This window comes from Pinus tabuliformis, chromosome 4_2 (assembly GCF_031772625.1).
Source record: "Pinus tabuliformis cultivar Carrire ecotype Pingquan chromosome 4_2, CPIR1, whole genome shotgun sequence".
NCBI lineage: Eukaryota > Viridiplantae > Streptophyta > Pinopsida > Pinales > Pinaceae > Pinus > Pinus tabuliformis.
In genome coordinates, this window is record NC_142304.1 from 520,335,948 (window position 1) to 520,359,833 (window position 23,886).

The following is a 23,886-nucleotide window of genomic DNA, read 5'->3' on the forward strand; positions in this document are numbered from 1 at the left end:
TCCATATGGCCCATAATATGAACCCTAAGGCTAAATTCCATGCTCTATTTACGACGGGGCTCGAGAAGATCCCTTTACGCCATTGGATTATAGTTTCTTTGATGCTCAGGGGGTCTCTATTTAAATGGCCAAACACATTCCTGAGTTGGTTCCATTTTTGGATTGCAAAGGGGTAAGTGTTCAATAAATGTTCTAGATTTTTGTTGTGCTGGCCACAAATAATGCACCAGGAGGGGCCCTGCTGACCTTGTTTCTAAAGTTGGTCCCATGTGAGGATTCTCCCGTGACATACCAACCATAGGAATTGCACAATTTTTGGCCAGAGTTTGCTCATCCAAATCTTCTTCCATAGAGGGCACTGGTGGTTTTTGGGTTCCTCCACTCTAAGCTTATAAGCTTCCTTAATGCTAAAGGTGCCTTTAGTCATGTATCCTCATCGCAAAATGTCTTCCCCCTCTTGGTACATTATTTTCCTTGATTGAAGTTCTTGATCCATGATTTTCCATTGCTCTGAGGGTGGGGGGTTTGGCCAGTCCCCTACTGCTTTCCATTTACCCCCATACTACACTTTGGGGAGGGGATTTCCTGAACTGGTCCATCGTATAGTAATTCCTGCTAGTTGTATATAGGAAAATATCTTGAAGATCTTTTCGACTAAATAATTTTTATCTTTGCTGCCAAGAGTCCTTCCAGAAGAAGGTCGTGTGACCATTTTTTATTTCCTAGAAGAAGTGATGATTAATTAGTTCCCTGTTCGTTACTGCCAACTTCTAGATGGTTGATCCTTGAGGAGGATCCCTATATCTAAGGATATCTTCAGGCTGGATCGACATTCCATATTTTTGGGTCCATATTCTCTTCCATAAGTCAGGGCCACCTTTTATCCATCTCCACCATAGCTTAGCTCCCATAACTTGGTTTAGAATGTACAGGTCTTTGAGACTTAGGCCTCCGACCATCTTAGGGAGGGTTAACATGTTTCAAGATACCAAGGCCCATTTCTTTACTTTATGAGCCCCTTGCCATAAAAATTTCCTAAAAATATCTACCATGGAAAAACATGAGGTTTTAGGGGCTGCCATACCAAATAGCTAGTAAATCAAGATAGATTGAAGGACAAATTTTAGCAGCACAATTCTACCTGCCAGGTTGAGAGCATGAAACGACCATCCACTCAACTTCGATTGGATTTTAACAAGGAGGTCCTACCAACAGGAGGTTTTTAGGGAGTTATATGCTAGGGTCATACCCAGATATTTCATAAACATTGTCCCTATGAAAAACCCCATCAAGTGGGCCAAAAAATATGGAGTAGCTCTCGGGGTATTCAAAATGAAAATTTTTGATTTCTCATTGTTAATTTGCATGCCGGAGGCCATCATAAACTCCTATAGAATTTCTCTGAACTTCCAGGCATCCCTTAATGAAACATGGCTAAAAATCATGACTTCGTCCACAAATTGCTGATGGGTAAATCAGAGCCCCAAGGTCTAAGACCGTTTAGATGGGAGGAGCGAACCACTTCTTTCAAGAATCTTCCCAATCCCTCAATAGTTAAGATGAAAAGAAATGGAGAGACCGGGTCCCCTTGTTGAAGGTCCCAAGTATGATTAAATGTTCTGGATGGAGATCCATTGAACAGAATGGAACACATTGGGGTTGGCACCAGAGATGGAATCCAACTTACCCATCATTGCTCAAAGCCGAAGGACTTCAAAACCCTTGTCAGGTAGGACCAACTCAGATGGTCATAGGCTTTGGAAAGGTCAAGCTTAATCATCATACTAGGAGATTTGAGATGCTTTAGGGAGTGAACCATTTCTTGAGAGGTAATGATGCCATCCAGGATTTGGCGACCTTCCACAAAGCCTGATTGCTTCAAAGAAATCAAGGTGGAAAGGAGGGGTTTCAGGCATTTGACAATGACAATAGAGATGATTTTATAGATGAAATTACATAATGTAATCGGTCTAAAACCCCGGGGGGTCTTTTGATTTGGCCAATTTAGGAATTAAAGAAATGAACGTAGAATTGAGACTCAAACATACCTTTTGATTTCTCCATGATTCCTCCACCACTTCCAGAATATCCTTACCAATAAATTTCCATGCATCTTGGTAGAATTACGCCGTGAACCCATCTGGTCCTGGAGATTTTTTCTTCGCCATTCCTTTGAAAACCTCTTCTACTTCCGCCAGAGTCACTGCCCGCATCAGGGCCATGTTCTGTTCTTGGGAGACTAGCCGAGGGATGTGTCGTGTGACTCGTGCGATGGAATTTAATCTATCCTGGTATGGTTCTAAGAGAAGGTTATGGAAATGATTGACCACTAGCTCTTCCATCTCTTCATGTTGTACCAGTCGATTCCCCACCTCGTCCTTGAGTGAGAATATGCGGTTATGTTGTCTATGTTGGATCATTGCCTTGTGGAAAAACCTTTTATTGCGTTCTCACTACTGAAGTAATTGGATTCGGGATTTATGTTTCCATATGATTTCTTCTTTCTTCTAGCTGGTTTATCAGTTGACCTTCATTCTACCAGACTTTCTGATCTGCCTTCTAATATGATTCTTTGTTGCACGTCTTTCATGCTCTCTTCTAGTTTCTTCTGTTCTTTTGAATGTTCCCAAACTCTTCCTGGTTCCATTTCTTGATTTGGATTTTGAGGTCTTTTAGCTTGAGTTGAAAGGTATGCATGTGATTGTGCCCATGCACCTCACTTCCATTCCACCAACCCTCCACTTTTTGCATAAATAGTAGGTCCCGTAACCAGAAGGTTTCAAAGCGAAAGGGTCATTTTTTTGGGCCTACTTTTAGATCTAGCTCCATCCTAATTGACCAATGATTCGATCCCATGCCTGGTAGGATAGAGGCTTCTAAAGATATGTCTCTACGTATGACTTATTCAGACATCAGGAACTGGTCTAGTATTGATGCTACCTATTGCACTCCTCCCCTCTTGTTGTTCCAAGTGAAAATGCCATTTATTGTGGGTATATCCACTAAATGCAGGCCCTCTATTATGTCCTGGAATGCCTCCATATCTGCATCCATCTTTTGGAGGCCTCCTTTATTTTCCTCGAGCGAGGTGATAACATTAAAATCCCCTCCTAGAATCCATAAATCCTCCTCATATAATCTTTTTAGTTTTCCTAAATTTTGGAGGAAAACCCCTCTTTCTCCTAGAATGTGAGGCCCAAAAACCCCGGTCAACAAATCCCAATCTTTGGATCTAATATGCTGAAAATTTTATGATAGGATCCTTGGAAAGCTTACCCATTCATCAAATATCACCTCCATCGGGTTCCATAGGGTAGCCAATCCACCCACGCTCCCATTGTATTCATGAGCCACCACTTCATATTGCAATTTCATACTTTTTACAATTTCTTTCAGTTTATTTTCTGAATTTTTTGTTTCTTGAATGATCATTATACTTGGATGATCCTTGTGAAACTTATATTTCAAGTACCTTTGTTTGCCTCGAATGTCGAGTTATTAGACATTCTAGGATGTAATAATCATTGGGAAGGTTTGTTGAGCTAGTGGAAAAATGTTGATAACAATACCACCCTTCTAGAATTAACCAACAATCTCCCACAATATGAATAGATTCTTTTAAGTTTTTACGATCTCATTTATTTCCTCCTTTCCATGCTATGGTTATTTTTGTCCCCTATCTTGGTTGGGAACCCAAATGATTCGGCGGATCTAGAGTTAGGGGGCCCTGCTTAGCTTTAAATCACTTGGAAGGTTTCTCGATATAGTTGTTTCTACTCTTTAGGAATGAATCTCTCGTCTAAATGCTTCCATTCATTCAATAAAATTCTCATCACTTGCTCCTTTGTGCTTAATTCTTCTTTCGATCCATCTATTTCCATATTTGCTTGTTCCTGTTTCATTGCTGGGGCTTATTTCTCATGGGGTTCCTCTTCTGCTTTCCTTTTAGGTTTTTGTCCACCTTTTGACTGCTTCTTAGAGTTATCAGGGTTTAATAGGCTTGTGGATTCATTAACACTCTCCTCCTCCTCCTCTGCTAAGACTTCGAACATATTTATCTAGATCGATCCTTTCTTTGGTTGTTGTTGCGTTGAGGTTACTGGGGTTTTTGCATTCCTTTTCTTCTTCTGGACCTCTTGAAATCCTTCCTTATCCCCCTTCCCTTTCCCATTGTCTTTGGATTCTAGCAATTTTGTCGTCTTTCTTTGGTTTAAAGGGCATGCTTTGGATAGGCATCCATACTCATGACATCGTCTGTGTTGGAAATAATGAGACAGGGGTGAATCGATATTCCTTAGCAATTAGTAGTTTTAAATCTTTTCAGAACATTATTTAATCTTCAATTATTATTAATGTTTATGCAGTAACAATAGCAAATAAAAGAACACAGTAGACACAATAATTTTAGGTGGAAAACCTCCTCCGGGTCAAAAACCACCGAACACTTTTCTAATAAATTCTTTAATCTTCAGCTCCAACTAAAATGAAAGCAACAACTTCCTAGAATTCTAGAAAAGCATTATTCTCCAACTCCCATTGGAAGGACGCCCCAATGCCCTAGTTTATTCAGTAGTCAACTGAATGGATGCCCCAACATCCTAGACCAACCTACCACCTTGAAGTGTTCACAGGCTCCAACCTGTAGGCGACTTCATGCACTAGCCTAACACCTCCCTGCCACCCTATAATGGCTGAAATGAGACAAGAGTGTGGATTCCCATACTAGAGACAACGATCCACGATACAATATGATTTACAATGATTTTGACCGAACACCCAATCACACTATGACCTGCAACCCAACCATGACATCATCCCAACAGAGACTCATATACCTCCCAATAATTCCTTTTCGACTCTAGGAAGATTGACTCTTTTACAATAATGACTCTTCCAATGATGACACTTTTACAAATGATTCTTTTACAACTTTACAATGATGACTCTTGGCCTTGACACTTCTTCAAAATATATGGATGATAGTCATGTCTTCAAAGGATGTCCCATTGCAATGCTTCCTTTGATTTGATACTTATTCTCTTGAATTCTTGCTTGAAGTTGTACTTGAATCTTCTTCTACTTGCATGCGAAATTTTCTCAGCGAAACCAATTCCAAAAAAAAAACAAAATGCCCTTCAACTTACCTTTGCATGCAAAACACATGTAAGTGCATAATAATGAATAAATAAAAATTAAAATTACAATGTGTACCTGAAGTGTGCTTGTCACTTTTTTTGTTGACTTGTTGCAACAGTAGACAAAGACTCCCACTCTTGATATAGGCCTGGACTATATGCAAGACTATATCCAAAACTGACCTAAAGATATATACAATAAAAATTGATGACAAACCCTAGACTTGTGATGGACCAAGTTCTAAGTATAACAACAGAGACCATTCTATCAACTATGACAAGACAAGTAACATGAACTTACAACATCATATAGATTTAGCAAACTTGGTGTAGAATTAAGAATATGTAGCATCAAATGTGTAGTATCAAGAATAAGACATTTGAAATGTGGTACCTGTTAGCGCTTGGAATTCACCTAGGCTGAGATAGACAAACTCTCAAGGCTACATCAAACCATTTCACCTCGTAGCTAGCCCTACGAGGTATGAGAAGGCTCTCTCGGGTCAGATTCGATAGATCTTTCAATATGATTAGGCTGACCAATTAATAATAAAGATTTTAGGCTAGTAAATTGATAAGGGGGGTTGATTTAATGATTTTTGGGGTTTTTGGTGGCAATTGGTGGAAGTGCAATTCAGGGTGCGGGGAATGAGCACAGTTTTTGCAGGGTGATCTTAGGGGCAAAGTAGGAGTGAGTGCTGATGCCTTAATCTGAGGTGGATGATCAGGAATGATAGAGGAGGAGCTAAAGAGGGCAAACAACCAATTTGAATCCTCTCTAGACAGTAGAAAACATAAATATTGAACAAACTAAAAAGCTGAGCATGTCAAAGCATGAATTCAAACTTTACCACTTCATCTGTCCAATTAGAAGCAAAAGAGAGATGTGGAATACATAAACAAAACTTACAAGAACATGTAGAGAACACACCATCAACACAAAAATCCACAAGAATCCACAATGATGTCTGCAAAACCCTGGCCTTCCTTTTCCTTAAATTGCAGAGATAGATGTACAATATACAATGAAAGCTTTCTTCCACAAGAGTCCAACCATGAAAATGAGAAAGAGAGAGCATAATATAGACCATCTAACTCCTTTCCCCACCTCTAGGGGTCGAGCTCAGCTTCCTAGGAGCAGTTTGAACTAATTCTAAACTAAGCACTAGATAATAGGCAGTCAAACAACTTGCCTCTATTACTTAGCTAACTCATCCATGCATTAATTATTCACTTTTTACATCAAGGAAGCTTCTAGAAGGGTAAAGAGAGATAAAATCTATCAATGTGCCATGAAAATTATACATTCATCCATCATCTACAAGTAAAAATCATCAACCAAGGTGAAAACAGTGTTTTCTGGCCTGAAAAGTCAAAACTGCCAAATTCAGCTCGAGTGGTCGCGCCCCCTGCTCGAGTGGTCGCGCCCCTTTGCAGCAACTTTTGAGTGGGTTCCACTGGTCCAAATCAGGTGCAAGATGGCTCATTGGAAAGCTTGGTCTGTCTACTTTCCATCCCAAGTGGAATTTCTGGATTTGGAGTTGATTTGACCCCTCAAAAGTCAATTCTCCCAAGGTCACTTTCTGCAACTCAAAAAGTGGGCAGAAAGTCATTTTTTTGATGTATTTTGAGCTTTTGGAGGCCCAAATCTCAAAATCAAGCTTCTCCCAAGTATAGGTAATTTTAGTCTCTGCATGCCCTTTCCAAAAATGTAAACCTTTCCTCATTCTGAGCTGTCCCCACGAGTGGTCGCGCGGGGTGCGCGACCACTCCACAGGCAAAAACCTGTAAATTTACAAAAAATTGCCAAAATGCTCCAAAATTCTCAAAATTTTTAGATTTTAATGCTGGATCAAGGCTGATGAGTACCATGGTGAGTGAGGGATGCCTCAGCCAAGATACGGAGTGGGTTTGTCCTTTTCTTCCTCTTCCGGGCCTCAGACAGCTTCCTTTGGAGAATTTTCATTTTGGCCTTGCAAACATGCAATCTGGCCCAATAATGTGTTTTCATGTTGCGTAGCAGCTCTTTGTCATGATTTGCCTTCTCCAACAATCTCTCCAAGCGAAAATTTGCTTGGATGAGCAATGACTCCCTATCAGCGGGCAATGGGTCCCCGGGCCTCCTGCGGTTCAAGCCTCTGTTACCGCGGATTCTCCATAATTCATCCAGCTCTTTCTCCGTCTCTAACTGTTTGTTCCGCTGCTCTAAATAAGTGATAGTCCACTGAGCCATCTCAAGCTTCCGCTGCAACACAAGGTTCTCCTCCTCTCTCTGCCTAATGAGCTCATAGAAATCTGAAGAGGAAGGAGAGTGAGCATCAAGATCAGTGAAATCAGGATGTGCCTCGCCAACTGCCTCATCCTCAACCATGGGCTGCTTGCCCTCTCGTACTGCCTCTGCTACTGAAGGATGCGAGGCCCCTTCCACCTGGTGTGGAGATAACACTCGCTGATCTGAAGAAGATGACGAGACCCCTTCCACCTGCTGTGGAGAAAGTACTCGTCGAGCTGCTGCAAATAAGGTCCTATGACCTTTCTGATAAGTGACCCGAGGAGAAGAAGCCATATGTCTCGGAATACTAGCCTCGGGCTGATGTGATGGCCCTCCCTCCTCGTGAACTGCCTCTGGCTCTGGCTGTGGCTGTGTAAAGAACTCACGGGAGATAAAATCTACCCAAGGAATACCCTGCTGGCTCAGCTGATGGGAAACAACCAGCTGGATGAGACCATGATGACACAAACTCCTGAACTGCTGAGCTGGGGTCTGCTTCTGGAAGATAGAGACCATCCTCTGAATGTCATGAAAGAGATAAGCCGGGATGTTCATCATTCTCACCCTGGTGAAGTGCATCAGCATGCGGATGTGACAAGCAAATACTCGTGAGAACCTCCCCTCGCATGTGAAATAGTGCATAATAAGCCTCATGATAGATGCATATTCCTCTCGGAGGAACCTGATAGGAAAGTTCCCTGACAAGTTGTGTATGTATGCTGGCCTGACATATGGCTCAAAGTATACCAAATCCAGCCACTTGCGCTTTGGCCACACCTCACCCACATTGGGTATCCCGGTAGCCTGTGAGATGGCCTCTGGAGAAAACACAAAATTCACTCCTGCAAGAGTGACCTGCCCGTCATGAAGGTGTAAAACAAATAGCCGGGCCAGCTCCCTATGATGCTGAATCTGTGCAAGCCTCTCGCAAAACTGATAGCATGACATGTACTGAAAGCAAGTCACTGCCAATGGGCAAGCCTGCAACTCTGCCAAGGATGTGGGCTCTTCTCTCTTGTGATGACCACTCTTGCCACCCTTACGAGGCCTCCGCTGTGTCTCAACCTCCGTGGATGATGATCGGTCATCACCTTGCTCATTAGTCTCAGTGGTTGACATGGTGTGATTGAGCAAGGTGGAATAAATAAGTCAAGATGACTGCTGCCCTGCCTGCAAAATGCTGTGAAGTATGCTGTTTTCAAGGGGAAAAATCATGAGGGAAATGTTAGGGGAGGGAAATTACATAAGGAAAGGGAAAATATATATATAAACAACAGGGAATTTCGAAGGAAACAATCACACAATGTTAAACATGTCATTCTATCTCTCATCATTTGCAAATCAATACTTTATTAGGGAAAATGTGTTATGATCACCAAGGGAAAGGACAATATAAATTTTCATGATGGAGGGAATGAGGGCATGAGCATAGGGAAATAGGGTAGCATCAACCATGAACAATTTACAGGCTGCTCCTTTTTATTTTGTCTTTGATTGTCTTTTCATGAAACATACTCTGTTTTTTCCACATTTTGAACTGGCCATTGATGCTAATGGGAAACAGGGATCTTGTTTATTTGATCACAAAGGGAGGGGAAGGATTCTTATGACAGTTTGAAAAGGAAATGGGATAGCATGTATCAAGGGTATTTAGGGAAATGAGGGGATAAAGGAAATTAGGGTCTTGGGACTAGGGAACACATTAACAATCTCTGCCAACTATACTTTATAACAGCAGTTCTTTTAACAATGCTGGCAGCTTCATGAATGCTTTTTGTCATAGGTGAAATAAGGTTTCATTTACATGTTTTGACAGAAGGGAAGGGATATCAATTGCATAGGGATTTTTAGGAAGGGATTAATGAGCAATTGAATTAGGTTTTTCATGAGGGGAATAGGTAGGAAAACAGAGTCTAGGGAAAGGGAGATGATACCATATTAATGCACAAACCCCAGCACAGCAAAACTGCTCCTTTTTTATAGCTAGCAGCTGGTACATTTGATAAACTTTGTCATGATTTTCACACAGCTTCTAACCTTTGATATTTACAGCAAGATGACATTTTTCTTTTGTTTTTTATAAGGCTATGCAAGTTATATTTTTATTCTTTTTTTTTTTTTTGATATTTCATGTGCATGCCTTTGTCATCATTTTCCTTTCTTTTCACTATGTTTTCTTTTTCATTATGTTGTGTATTTTACATATGATTTTGCTGTGTGTCATAGTGTAGGGTTTGGGTAAGAAACATGGTAGCATTTAGGGTTTGAATAGGGTTTAGGAGGGATTAGGGTTTTATGGATTTGGGCTGGGGTTTTAGCATTACTTGCAAATGAGATTAATGAAAATGACACTCTAACACATGTGAATTTATAATGGGAAAATAATTGGAGGGAAATAAGGAAAAATTACCTTGAAAAACAAACAAACCATCAAAGCATAAGCTTGCAAAAACATCAATCACTTAACCTATTTTTCATTAATTTCTTGCATGATATTTATGACCATAACCCTCCTTATTCATCCATGACACAATCATAAAAGTTGTTTGGGAGGCCTACCTTGAAGAAACCGCAAGCAATTTAGAAGAAATTTGAAGTTTTGATGAATTTCTGGGCTTGCTGGACGAGTGGTCGCGCACTTCCTTCGAGTGGTCGCGCACCCTTCGAGTGGTCGCGCCTGACCAAAATAACAAAGGATTTTTGCGCTGGAGTGGTCGCGCACCTCCCAGGTGGTCGCGCACCCTGATGGAGTGGTCGCGCACCCTCCAAAAGCTCGAAATTTGCTGCAAATTGCCCAAATCGCTCTCTTGCTTCTCTCCTTGTAATTTCTTGCTCCCAAATGCACAATGAGGGTCTTCAAAGAGGGAATTTACCTTTATATGCTTTCATTTGAAAAAATTTAACTCAAAAACCCACTTTATAATGTTTCCACTTTGACATTCTTTTTTAACACTGTTTTGGAGTCATTTTGTCCTGAAATTAGCCCTTTGAGGCGTTTGACTTCATTCTTTTTGCAGGTTGACCATATGATGGACTGTGACGAAGGAACCAGGGTTGTTGCCGGCACTTTTGCAAACTTTTGAAAATTTCTTTATTTTCACAAATTTCTCATGACCTTGGACTTAAAAACAAGATTTTTAAATCCAAGGCATAAAATGAACTGTAGATGATAAAAATAATAATGAAACATATGTACATACCTCCTTCTGGCTTGCTGGACACTCACTGACCTTGAACTCATGACCTTACAGTGATTTTGACTCAGAATCCTAGACCTAAGACCTGGGACCTCAAGACAAAAATAAAAACAAACATGACTCAATTTCATTGTGGTATGACCTGATCCAGCAAAGCCAAGAAGGGAACAAAGACTAGCCCTCCATTCAGTTTTATGGCATGCCTAGTGGGATGCAAAATTGACATTGATGAGACACCTAACTATGCATATGCAAAGAGCTATTGATCACTGATGGAGGGCTCAAGACCGACACTAACAGTACCAAAACTAACTATGACATATAGAGACATAGAGATATAACCGAGACCCTGTATGTACTTATGTTGTCCTGTAAAAACATATGTTAGAGATGATACTTATATTTGAAATGTAAACACTAATCATACATACCTTGCTGTAGGAGACTTACCATTGACTGTTGATGTGTGGTCCTTACTGCAGTGATCCTTGAATGCATGCTTTTTGTTGCCTTCTAGGAGCTTGATATTGAATTTGTTGTAACTATGTAATTTCGGATCTCCATGGTCTGAAATTTTGTCTTGTGGTGTCCCTCTAAGTCCTATTTACAACCCATAGTTATGATCAAGATTGGATTCTTCAAGAAAGAGTTATGCCCAATCTCCCATGATGACTTGATTATAGACTAGTTCAGTAGAGAGAACTTGTACGGAATGCCACATGTCACTGTTGTGACCTTTGGCCCTGAAAAAACTACTAAAAACAGTACGGTCCGTCATCTTTGTGTGACTATTTACGAAATTTGAATCCAATTCTCAGAGATAAATTTATGATGATTTTCCCAACGTCACCTATTTGACATGGAATTCGGGAGCCTGCAAAAACCCTAACTTCCTCAAATCATATCTTCGAAAATATAGTGAACCAAGATCAGAAATTCGGTGAAAAGGTGCATCAAGATTTCTCCACAAATGGGTTTTAATTTTAGCTTCTGAAGCTTCACAGAAAAAAATTTATAGCGAAAATTATATGATGACCTGTTTGAAGCCACAAAATCCCTACTAGAGGAGGATATGAGGGTAGGATATGAGGGTCATTACTTATATGAATGTGTTGAGTTGAGAGGGTCCTCAACAAGTGAACATTGGAGGGATTTTAGTAGATTATTATTAATTATTGACTACTCAATGATCACAATCAATTATGAGTTCCATGCCAGAACCCCATAGGGTTTTAGTTCACTGACTGGGGTTACTAACTTCAAACATGAATATCTCTCAAACCGTGAAGAATTACTTGGCAAGCCATATATCAACGGAAACATATCGATGAGTAGAATCCATATAGAATATCCTTGACTCATAATAGAGTAATTTTTCAAGTCTAAATTCCCATGCAAGATCGAGGTAGCCCCTGGTGCTTCTTGGGTTGACATCAATGACAACCACTGATCAACAGTCTGCATCGAAAGGGAATGTGTTCATAATCAGGGGTCTGCTACCATACCTCATCTTGATACTCCATCTCTATAAACTCCGACAATAGTTCCATTATATTCATGTATACACATATTCATGCGTAGGAGGTGTATCTTCCTCTCCTATTTGAACCTGCTACTTTCACAAAACTCCCTATTGAATTTCCTATGCCTTCCAGTATCTTTGGATTCCAAAAATCAATGGAAAGTCCAAATAGCCTGACCCAAATTGGGGAAACTATCAGTGTCTCCTGATCGGGGTTATAACATTCATCCCAGTGTCACATAAAGAGTCCAACATTATAATAGAAATATGAGTTGTTCTTAAATATCTGTTCCTTGTCTTCGAGGCTGGTGAATATCACTATAAAGAAGCCTCTAGCCCCCAACTTTAGATCTATGTGTCCTTTCGACTACCATTTTTGTTGTATCCATTTCACCATATCCTTTTCATATGGACATACCTTTTGTATACTTCCTGTATGTTTCTAGTTTGTTATTTGGGATTAAGAATCTAGGTTTATTAACATCTCTAGGCATGCACTATCCCATGAATCTGTTCTGCCATTGAGCCCCTAGTATTGGCATGCCATTTACTCCCCCACTTCCGTCGTTTCTTGGTGTTGTCGCTCCTTGTGCGCTAGTTTCGCTTGCTGTGACGTTTTTGTAGGAAAGGACCTCCCCACGTGAGCATTCATCCCTGCCGTTAGGGCTTGCAGGGATCACATCGACTTTGCCAAGATCAGAAGGTACTCGAAAGGGTTGCAGAGTTTGCAAAAACCCTAGCAAAACGTTGCATTCATTCATAATAGCAAAAAAATTAAACATACATGATACAAAAGATTTACAAAATTATTTTTACTAAATAAAATTAAAAGCCTCATGAATTGTATAAAATTAGTTGCTTTTGAGAGTCATCAAAATATCTATCATAAAATAAAATAGCGAATAGAAACAAACTAAAAAAAGAAGAAAATATTTATAATTTAGAATTACATCACTTAATATTGTTATTTCAACGTAAATAAATAGATTAAATTTTTAAATTAAAATTTAAATATTATTAATATTTAATGGGTATTGTTTAATAAATACAATCACAAGCTAATGTAAGTTCTCTAATATGCTAGTTATCTAATTAGTAGTCATAGTTATCTAATATGTTGTTCATATAATTAATATTGAATATAAATGTAAGTTGTTTAATAGGTTGGTCAATGCAAATTGTTTAATATGTAGGACATTGATTTTGAATACCATTAATATTTAATATAAATTGTTTAATATTTTGTTCAATAATTTTGAATAAACGTGTAGAATTATTCTTATATTAATATTTGTGGTTTCAAACTACACAAGTATTTAAATGCTAGATTTGCATATCTTGCTACTATGCTGAAGTTGTTATTTAAGTAACATTAAAATAAAATATTTGCTTGAGTGTCTTTACATGTTTTTAAATTGTGTGTCAACTTTGATTAGAATAAAGTGTTTGGATAAATAAATTGTAAATTAATAATATTATTATTTTGGGTCAAAACACTAATAAATAAATCACTAAATTGGTATTTAGAAATTAATATTTTTTTTAATGTTGGAAACCAAAAATAATACCTGATAAGAATAAATCTGTCTAAGTTAATTGATATTTGAAAATATGGACTTGTTACAAAGATTCCATATCAAAAAATTTAGAAAACAAGGAAATGATAAGCATTTGGCTATGTGCTATAATTAAAAACTGTTTTTAAGGCCAGGAATAGAATACATGTAAACAAGTTAACCTTCTTCAAACCCATATTATAACATTTTATTCACTACTACATTTGAATGCGAATTTCAACATGTTTTATAATAATAATATCAAAAATGATTTATGTGGTCAAAACGTTTTTGAAATTATTAAAAAATATAAGGTTTTTTTTTACTCCTTTCTCTTGAACTTTGCCAATTTTTTGAGATATCATTGAAATTTTGATGAAAATATCCATAAGTCAAGTATTTAAATGCTAGATTTGCATATTTTGCTAGTATGGTGAAGTTGTTATTTAAGTAACATTAAAATAAAATATTGCTTGAGTGTCTTTATATGTTTTTAAATTTTGTGTCAAGTTTGGTTAAAATAAAGTGTTTGGATAAATAAATTGTAGGTTAATTATTATTATTATTATTATTATTATTATTTTGGTTCAAAACACTAATAAATAAGTCACTAAATTGGTATTTAGAAATTAATAATTTTTTTAATGTTGGAAACCAAAAATAATACTTGATAAGAATAAGTTTGTCTAAGTTAATTGATATTTGAAACGCGTTGACAAATGAGATTCCATGTGATTTTCGCCGAAATCTTTCTCTAACTAAATATGCACTTGTTACAAAAATTCCATATCAAAAAATTTAGAAAACGGGGAAATGATAAGCATTTGGCTATGTGTAAAAGTTATAATTAAAAACTATTTTAAGGCGGGGAATAGAATACATGTAAACAAGTTAACCTTCTTCAAACACATATTATAACATTTTATTCGCTACTACATTTGAATGCGAATTTCAAGGTGTTTTATAATAATAATGTCAAAAATGATTTATGTGGTCGAAACTTTTTTGAAATTATTAAAAAATATAAGGTTTTTTTTACTCCTTCCCTTTAACTTTGCCAATTTTTTTTGACAATATGAACATATCATTGAAATTTTGATGAAAGTATCCATAAGTCTATAAGGTGTCAAATATATGCTTTTGGTGTTTATCACATATTTTTTTCATGCTTTTAAACACCATTTTCCCATCTCCTTTCAACATCATTTTCTTTGTACAAATTAAGTTTACATTCCTTGCATATTTGAAATTATCTATTGGTAAGAAATTTGAAAATCAAATTTGAGTTCTTTGAATATATTTTTATATTGTATTAATATTTATTTGTTGTATGTTGTAAATTTAGTTAACCTTGCAAATATCAAATGATCATTGTTGTTAGGTTAATAGATCAAGTTGATGATAATAAATGTTAGTACTTTACAAATGATAGGAATTTTAATGTTTTTAGCTAAAAAGAATTGTAAGGATTTTAGGAAGTTTAAAGGGGCCAAGGAAAATGTATTTTGTCTTGCATGGATAAGTTATTTGTTATATGTTTAATTGTTCGTGTAGTTGTAAATATTTTTATTTTAATTTTAATAGGCACATATACATAGTAAAATATTTGTTTATTTGTAATTAAAAAGACAACATCCTAAGTTGGAGATCATTGAGCAAATGGAGATCATGAAGTTAATCTTATTCTGAAGCAAAATGATGATATTACTATAATTGAGAATGATTAGATAAATAGATTGATCCATGACACCTTTACTTTGATGGATGATAACTTTAATGATGTTCATGATGTACCTTTGAATAATAAGACTTGAAAACTCTTTTTATGAAGGCTCAAGGATAAATCTTCTATTTTCTATGTTATTGTTGGTGATCTTGAAAGTGTTGAATGGATTGCCAAAAAACTATCTCAGATAGATCCTAAGGTATGAAATGTGATATGTCATATATGTATACTATAGTTTCTTTCTTTATGTTTTTAGCTTTAATTGTATTAAGGATGCAATATTGATGAATACTCTATTGGAATTGATGTCAATAGGCGGTTATCTCTATTTGTCTTGTGATGATGTCAACCTAGATCATATCATACTCTTGGTGATTGATAGCAAAGTTGTAGGAGGATGGAGAGGTACTTAGCAAGATGGAATCTTATGATGTTCTCTTGATGCTTGCAGAGGAATTTGAACATGTTTGGAGGCTTTGAAGTGATGATCAAAGGTTTTATTAAGACTTGTCAAGGCTTGGATAGGTTGTACAGGTGTTGAATAAGGTGCGCCAAAAGTTGGAAGCGATTTCACTGAGGTTTGACTGAGTTTTGGGTAGAAAAATAGGGTAATTCGGGTCACAATTAAGAAACATGCATTATAACTTGGGTCACAGTGGAAAAACTTGTATTAGCAACTCACTTCCCGAATGGAAAACATGCATTACCCTTTCTAAAGTGAATTTCCCAGATTATGTGCACACTCAGTCAATTCCAACAGCATATACTTTGGTTTTTGCACTTGGTAATTGGTCCAAAAGTCTGAGGAAGTCTTCTAGAAGATGGTTAAAGTCGATATTATATGTATTTCAATGAATAAAATGGAGAATTAGGTCAAGGAGGAGAAATATCAAAATGTCAGACTAATCTAGAGCATGTGAACAAAGATGATTAACTCTCCATTACTCTAATTGTAATTATTGTTTTAATCATTCCATAAAATTATATATTGGAGATTTCTTTGAGGGGTTTTGGTTGGTTGAGTGAGTGTGAGAGAAGAGAAGAGTATGTAAGAAATGAGGAAAATTATGAAAAAAATATGAATCAGTTTGTAGAAGTTGCAAAATGTAGCAGAAGCGTGTTTTAGGTAACATCTTATGCAAAGAGCGAGGATATGGAGTAAGGATTGATTGAATATAATTTGTTGTATGGTTGCTACTAGTGCATTCATCATATTATTGTTTTCTATGCAGATATTGTTTTTGGACATATTTATTATTTTGCGGAGGATTTATGTGTTGTTGTTGAGCTGTGAAGTTCTTCTTGGAGTCCAGTTTGAAAATGAATGAAAGTGTGGTTCTGAGAGTTTGAGGAGGTTGCGGCCTCCATTCAGTAGTGGCTAAAAAAGATAAGGGGGGTTTATCCTTGTTGGCGGTGATCGGAAAAATGACATATTGGGAGTGGTATCTCCATCCAATGGTGGTTGGGCGAGGCTTATTGGGAGTGGTGGCTTCCAGCAAGTGGTGGCCTACAAAGTTATGTGAGTAGAGACTTCTTAGATGCTAGTGGCCAATGATACTATTCAAAGGGGTAGTGGCTCCTAACTTGTAGTGGCTAGCTAAAAGATTTAAAATATTTTATTATATACTAATAAGAGAATGAGAAGCAACACAAAAATGGCGTATGGTTCCCCCCCCTTGAGGATTTCCACCAGAAATCATTAGTGTCTCATGTGTTGAATGTTTTTATGGTTTTGTGTTTATGTTTGATGCTTCGATCTCTCCTTTTGTGTTTTAGCTTATGAATGGTTAAAAGATTAATCCATTGGAAAAAACTTCATAAGTGCCATCACTACTGATTCATCCCCCCTCTTAGTAGTGATCTACATTTCTAAGAAGTAGTATCAGAGCATGTTCTCCCCAGTGAAGCTTAACTGCTCAAGGGTAGATCGTGGACCATGGACAAGAAAAAGAAGAAGATGTCTAAAAAGAAGAAGACAAACAAACAAGTCAGAAATATTTCAAATTTAAAAGAACCCCTCTTTTTGCTGGTCAAGAATGGTGAAGAATTACTCAGTTCCTCTTGCACATGTAGTGATGATGATTCTCTCAATATTGATGGGTTAGAATATGATAATCAATTGATTTAGATTAATATTTAGGATAGAAGTGGAGGTAATCCTTTGGGAGAAGAAGTTCATAGCAATGGTGGAGTCAAGGAGAGATCAATCAAAGACCAAACATGTCTTATCAAAGAATTGGCTATAGTACAAAGACTCTCACTTGAAAATAAATATTTGAGGAAATTGTTTCAAATACTTGAAGAAAGAGAGAAAAATTTCAAGGAGGAAATTTTTTATTTAGGCTAGTTACAGGAGGGAAGGAGAACTGAATAGGAAGCGAGCAAACAAATGAAGGAGATTAAGGAAAAATGTGAAGCACTAAGAGCTGAAGTTGATTATGAAAAATAAGAATTAAAAAGGAGTAGATCTAGTGGATAAGAAACTACAAGAAAATCATAAATAAAAGTAGAAACATGGAAAAGGAGGACCATTAACAAAACCAACATCCAAGAAAGGAACAAAAGAATGAATGATTAAAGGTACATTCACCAAGAAAATCTATTGCTCCCATAATGATAAATGTTAATTGTTTCAACTATAAAAAGTTTAAACACATAGCAACAAATTGCAGAAGCAAGGAGATCAAACCCTCTCAACAAGAGGAGTAACCAAAGGAGAAGCATCCTCAAGCAAGCATGCAAAAAATGTTGCCCTCTTCACGAAGATGACCAATAGTCAAGTATAATAGTCCTTTTTATTGTCATTGTTTCTCATGAAATGATTTCGACCATAGGGCTATTGACTATAGGGCATATGCGAAGAATAAAAGGTAAATTAGTAGGAGATATGAGTCTTTTACTCCATTCCTTAGTAACATAAGGTGCTATGTGTGTGACAACATTAGCCACAAGGCCAAATATTGCTAGCTTCTCGTGTGTTACCATTAGAGAAATTTTGAGGTCTAAAATGGGCCTCCTAAGGACTATTATATTTAAATAATAGTGGAAATAATAATAAGACTAGATTACCTCATCAAGGTTTGGAGGGAGAAAAGAAAAAATTACTTTTTCAACCCATATTTTCAACTTATCTCCCTATGATTTTACTCAAATTTCAAGTGGGAGTGCTCGTTGGAGGCAAAAATTTCATCCAAGGATTACCCATGTTGCATACTTTTGATGGACCCTACTAGAAGAAAAATGTGAAATACTTGAAAAAACGTTTTTGCAATCACACTTTTCATGTATTTCACATTTTTCATGTAGTAGAGTTGATCGAAAGTATGCAACATGCGTACTCCTTGGATGCAAAATTAATTTTTCCATCCAAAAAGTGCTCCTGCTCAAAATTTGAGTAAAATCATAGGGGATAAGTTGAAAAAGTAGTTTTTTTTAATATTTTTGCCTTTTTACTACAAAAATGGTGAATCATCCCCCATGGTTGATATCAACATATTGAATTGTATTGGTTGTTATAAAGTTCATTTTTATTGTACATTTTTGTTTTGAGGCCCATTTTTTACCTCAAAATTTCTATAATGAGGCGATCCAGTCAAAGAAAGAAGATAATGCAAGGCCATCCACATAAGAATAAAGAAGGTGATGCACATGTTAAGGTACAACCCATCAAAGTTTGTAGGAGAAAGGAGCAACAAGAGGCCCCCACCAAAAGCTGAGACTTCCATGGTCTCAGGGGGAGAATATGGCCACATCTTGAGTTGCATGTAGACCATTGGAGGTGCAGCCATATTGGAGAGATTATATGAAGAAAAATCTTCATGTTAGGGAAGAGATGCATGGATTCAGCGCGAGCTACGTGAGGTTTGAAGTATTGGTTTATTTATGATCTAATCTTATTTCTTGTTTTTCATTATTCAGATCAACCAGATAAATTTGTTGATAACATTGGACAAGTTGTATGTTGAGTCTTATGATATGTTTAAGGACATGACAACCTTTCATTTGTTTTTATGCTACTAATGGTGAATCTTCTTAGAGTTTGTGATTAGGACTTAGAGCATGAAATCATCAAAGAGAAGGATGTGAAGGAGTAAAGGAAGAACACATATTAAGGGGGGGGACTTTTTCTTCCAATGGTCTAGCATACTGTTGGTATTGTGCTCACTATGGATGAGCTTTAGATGCATCTATTTGACATTTGTTTACTACAAGAAGATTTTGAGAAAAGTTTTATTGTGGCTTCCTTATAGAGATTTAGATTTTTTAGTATGCTTGCATGACATAGTTGGTCTATTGCTAGTGCTCATATTTCTAGATCACATTTATGCTATGTATTCTCACAAATATGAGGTTGATATGGAGATCAATTGACGGTGTATTAGATTTGGTACATCTAGAGTGTACATACTGTCATTCACGCCTTCTATATCTAGATGTATGTTGTATGTTGTTGCTGATGCATGGAGAGAGTTTGTTGCTACATGAGTCTCATGGGAGTATGTCATTTCCTATGATGTTTTGATTCTAATGCTTCTGCTGCTTGGGAAGTTTGATCTCATTGTTTTATGAGAGAGTGTCTTGATCTTGATAGCATGGGGTCAAGGAGTTGATGATTTGCTAACAGTGACTTATTGAAAAGTATTATGTTGTTGTTGCTATTACATAGATCAATTCTCATTATTTTCTTCTCACATGCATTACTTATATGGCCACATATTGATGACATTGAAGAGATTGTTGTTATATTGTATTATTTGTTACTAGTGATGCTTTTGTTGCTTATTGATTTGTTTCCTGAAGCTAGAGTTGATGATACATGATTATGCTTCTTGTAGTTGAGCCTCATTGATTTTTTATTACTTACTGATGATGAAGATGTATATGTTGTTGTCACTATGTCCTGTTTGTTGGGTGTGGAGCTCGATTATCTTCTTTATTTAGAGGAATCACTGCATTGGACCCCAGTTCGTAGCCGGCCGTAATATTTGTGCTGCAAGGGGGGTCCAAGGGGGGGGGGAAGCGATCTTTAGGATCCCCCCCCTGGCGGGAGATTGGGGGCAGCGCCCTCGAAGCTAAAAATAGATGTAAAAATGCCTTGTAAAATGTTGTAATTTCGTAGTCAATCTAGGCCATTCATTAAGCGGAGATCTGACGGTAGAAGTTATGTTTACTTTAGGGTTTTTTGCCCTAGAAGGCAACCCCTCGCTATATATGAGGGAATTGTATTGTGTCTAGGAAGATCTGTATTATGAGTGAGGCAGAGAGAGGAGATTGAGAGCGAAGAGGGAATTACAACGGATTTGTTGTAGGTTGTATCTCTTCATTTTGTTGGATAATATAAAAGGAAGGACTAGCTGTTTCTCCGTGGACGTAGCCCAAATTGGGTGAACCATGTATATCTGGTCTCTCTTGTTTTATGTGTTTAAATTTCTACAATATATCTTATGTGTTCCATTGCTCTATAATATATAATTTTCTAACAACTGGTATAGGAGTCGAAGGTCTATTTGGCTAATAAACTCATAGGAGAGAAGAGTACCTAGTTCGAGTGGGAGCAATGGTGGAAGATGGTAGGTTTAGGGTCGAAAAATTTAACGGCCAAAATTACCAGCTGTGGAAGATGCAGATGGAAGATTTTTTGTATCAGAAATATGTGTACCTACCATTGAGCGGAAAGACAAAGAAGCCGACGAGTATGACAGACACAGAATGGGATATTCTCGACACAAAGGCACTTGGAACAATACGGTTGTGCCTAGTGGCATCAATATCCTTTAATATTTCAAAAGAAACAACAACAGAGGGTTTAATATCGGCACTAGCCAAACTATAAGAAAAACCCTCAGCCTCAAATAAGGTATTTCTTATGAAGCGTTTATTTAATATGAAGATGTCAGAAGGTGGATCTATTGCTGATCATTTAAATGAATTTAATACAATTACCAGTCAGTTAAGTTTTGTAGGGGTAACTTTTGATGATGAAGTTAGGGCTCTGTTATTTCTGTGCTCATTACCAGAAAGTTGGAATGGTTTAGTTATGGCCATTAGTAACTCTGTTTGTGGATCTAGTACTTTAAATTTTGATGATGTTGTCAGTGCAATCCTTAGCGAGGAAATGCGACGGAAACGCTTCGGTGAGACATCAGGTAATGCTTTGATTGCAGAGACTAGGGGAAGAAAAATGGAAAGAGGAAAGAGCCCAGGATATCGCAGTAAGTCAAGGAAAGGTAGATCCAAGTCCAGATTGGGGATAGTGTGCTGGAGATGCAGGAAGAAAGAACACCTGGAGAAAGACTGCAAGTCTCGGAAGGGAAAGGAAGGAGATGCACAGCAAGAAAACAATCATGAAACGAATGTGATAGGTGATGTGTTTCAATATGCTTTTATTCTTTCACTAGAAAATATTATTGATGCCTAGGTGGTAGATTCAGGGGCCTCATTCCATGCCACACCTGATAGGAAACATTTTCATGATTATGTTCAAGGAGATTTTGCACAGGTTCGATTGGGTGATGATAAACCTTGTAAAATCATTTGAATGGGTACAATTTTCATAAAACAACAGAATGGAAATCAATGGCTATTGAAGGAGGTAAGGCATGTTCCAGATTTGAAGAAAAATATGATTTCAACAGGGCATTTGGGAGGTGAAGGTTGTGTAACTACTTTTACAGAGAAAACCTGGAAGGTCACTAAAGGAGCCCTGGTAATAGAAAAAGGAGAAAAGGTTGGTACATTATATTTATGCAATGGTATTTCTAATTATATTAATGCTTTAACCTCTGCAAGAGAAGATATGACATTATGGAATCATAGGCTTGGGCACATGAGTGAGAAGGGGATGCAGATTCTTCACTCAAGAAATTTTTTGCTAGGTTTGAAGCATGTTGATTTAAAATTCTGTGTGAATTTTGTTTATGGAAAACAGAAGAGAGTCAGATTCCTTAGAATTGGGAAAGAAAAGAAGAGCGAAAAATTAGAGCTTGTGCATACAGATGTATGGGGACCTACTCAGGTATCATCTCTCGGTGGCTCTTGTTATTATGTTACTTTTATTGATGTTGCAACCAGAAAAACCTGGATTTATTGTATTCGAAATAAATATGATGTATTTGATACTTTCAAGAAATGGAAAGATTTGGTTGAAAATGAGACAGGAAAAAGGTTGAAGTGTCTTAAATTAGACAATGGAGGTGAATATTGCAACAAAGATTTTGATAGGTACTGTTCAAAGAATGGAATTCGCAGAGAGAAGACAGTTCCAGGAACACCACGAGAAAATGGTGTGTCAGAAAGGATGAATAGGACAGTCATGGAGCGTGCAAGGTGCATGAGATTGCATGCAGGATTGCCTTTACAATTTTGGGCAGATGTTGTAGATACTGCTATTTATCTAATAAACAGAGGGCCTTCAAGTTCCTTTGATGGTGGTATTCCAGAGGAGGCATGGATAGGTAAAAAGGTAAACTATTCATTTTTAAAGACTTTTGGTTGTGAAGCCTTTGTCCACATTAATAAACAAAATAGAACAAAGCTTGAGACAAAATCAAAGAAATGCACCTTTATTGGATATGGTGTTAATGATTTTGGTTATCGCTTTTATGATTATGAAAAACACAAAATTATTAGGAGCAGAGATGTAATATTCAATGAAAAGGTTTTGTATAAGGATCAGATGCAGGAAAAGAAATGGGAAAAAGAAAACAGAGAATACACAGTTCTTGATGACATCACAGAAAAAATAAAGGTGCCTGAAAATCATAATGATCAACAGCCAGAACAACAACAACAAGAAGCACCTAAAACACCTGAAAGTGGTGTTAGAAGATCTACCAGGATAAGTAGCCCCCCTGAATGATACTCTCCATTATATTATGTATTGTTGACTGATTCTGGTGAACTAGAATGTTACGAAGAAGCAGTGCAAGTAGAAACCAGGAAGAAGTGGGAGCAAGCCATGAAAGAAGAGATGGACTCATTAGCACATAACCAAACTTGGGGCTTAGTCAGGTTTCCTATAGGTAAAACATCATTGCAGAATAAATGGGTTTATAGGTTGAAGGAAGAAGATGGAAGTAGAAAAAGGTATAAAGCTAGACTTGTGGTGAAGGGGATTGCACAGAAAAAAGGGTATAGAATTTGATGAGATATTTTCTCCTATTGTTAAAATGACTTCAATCAGAACTATTTTAAGTATCGTAGCGGCTGAAGATTTTCATCTTGAACAGTTAGATGTAAATACAACCTTTCTCCATGGGGATTTGGAGGAAGAGATATATATGCAACAACCACAAGGATATGAGGTAAAAGGGAAGGAGAAACTAGTGTGCAGGTTGAAGAAGAGCTTGTATGGCTTAAAACAAGCTCCAAGGCAATGGTATCTAAAATTTGATAGGTTTATGTCTAAACAAGGTTATACTAGATGTCACTCTGATCATTGTGTTTATCTCAAAAGGAAAAATGATGGCAGCTATATTA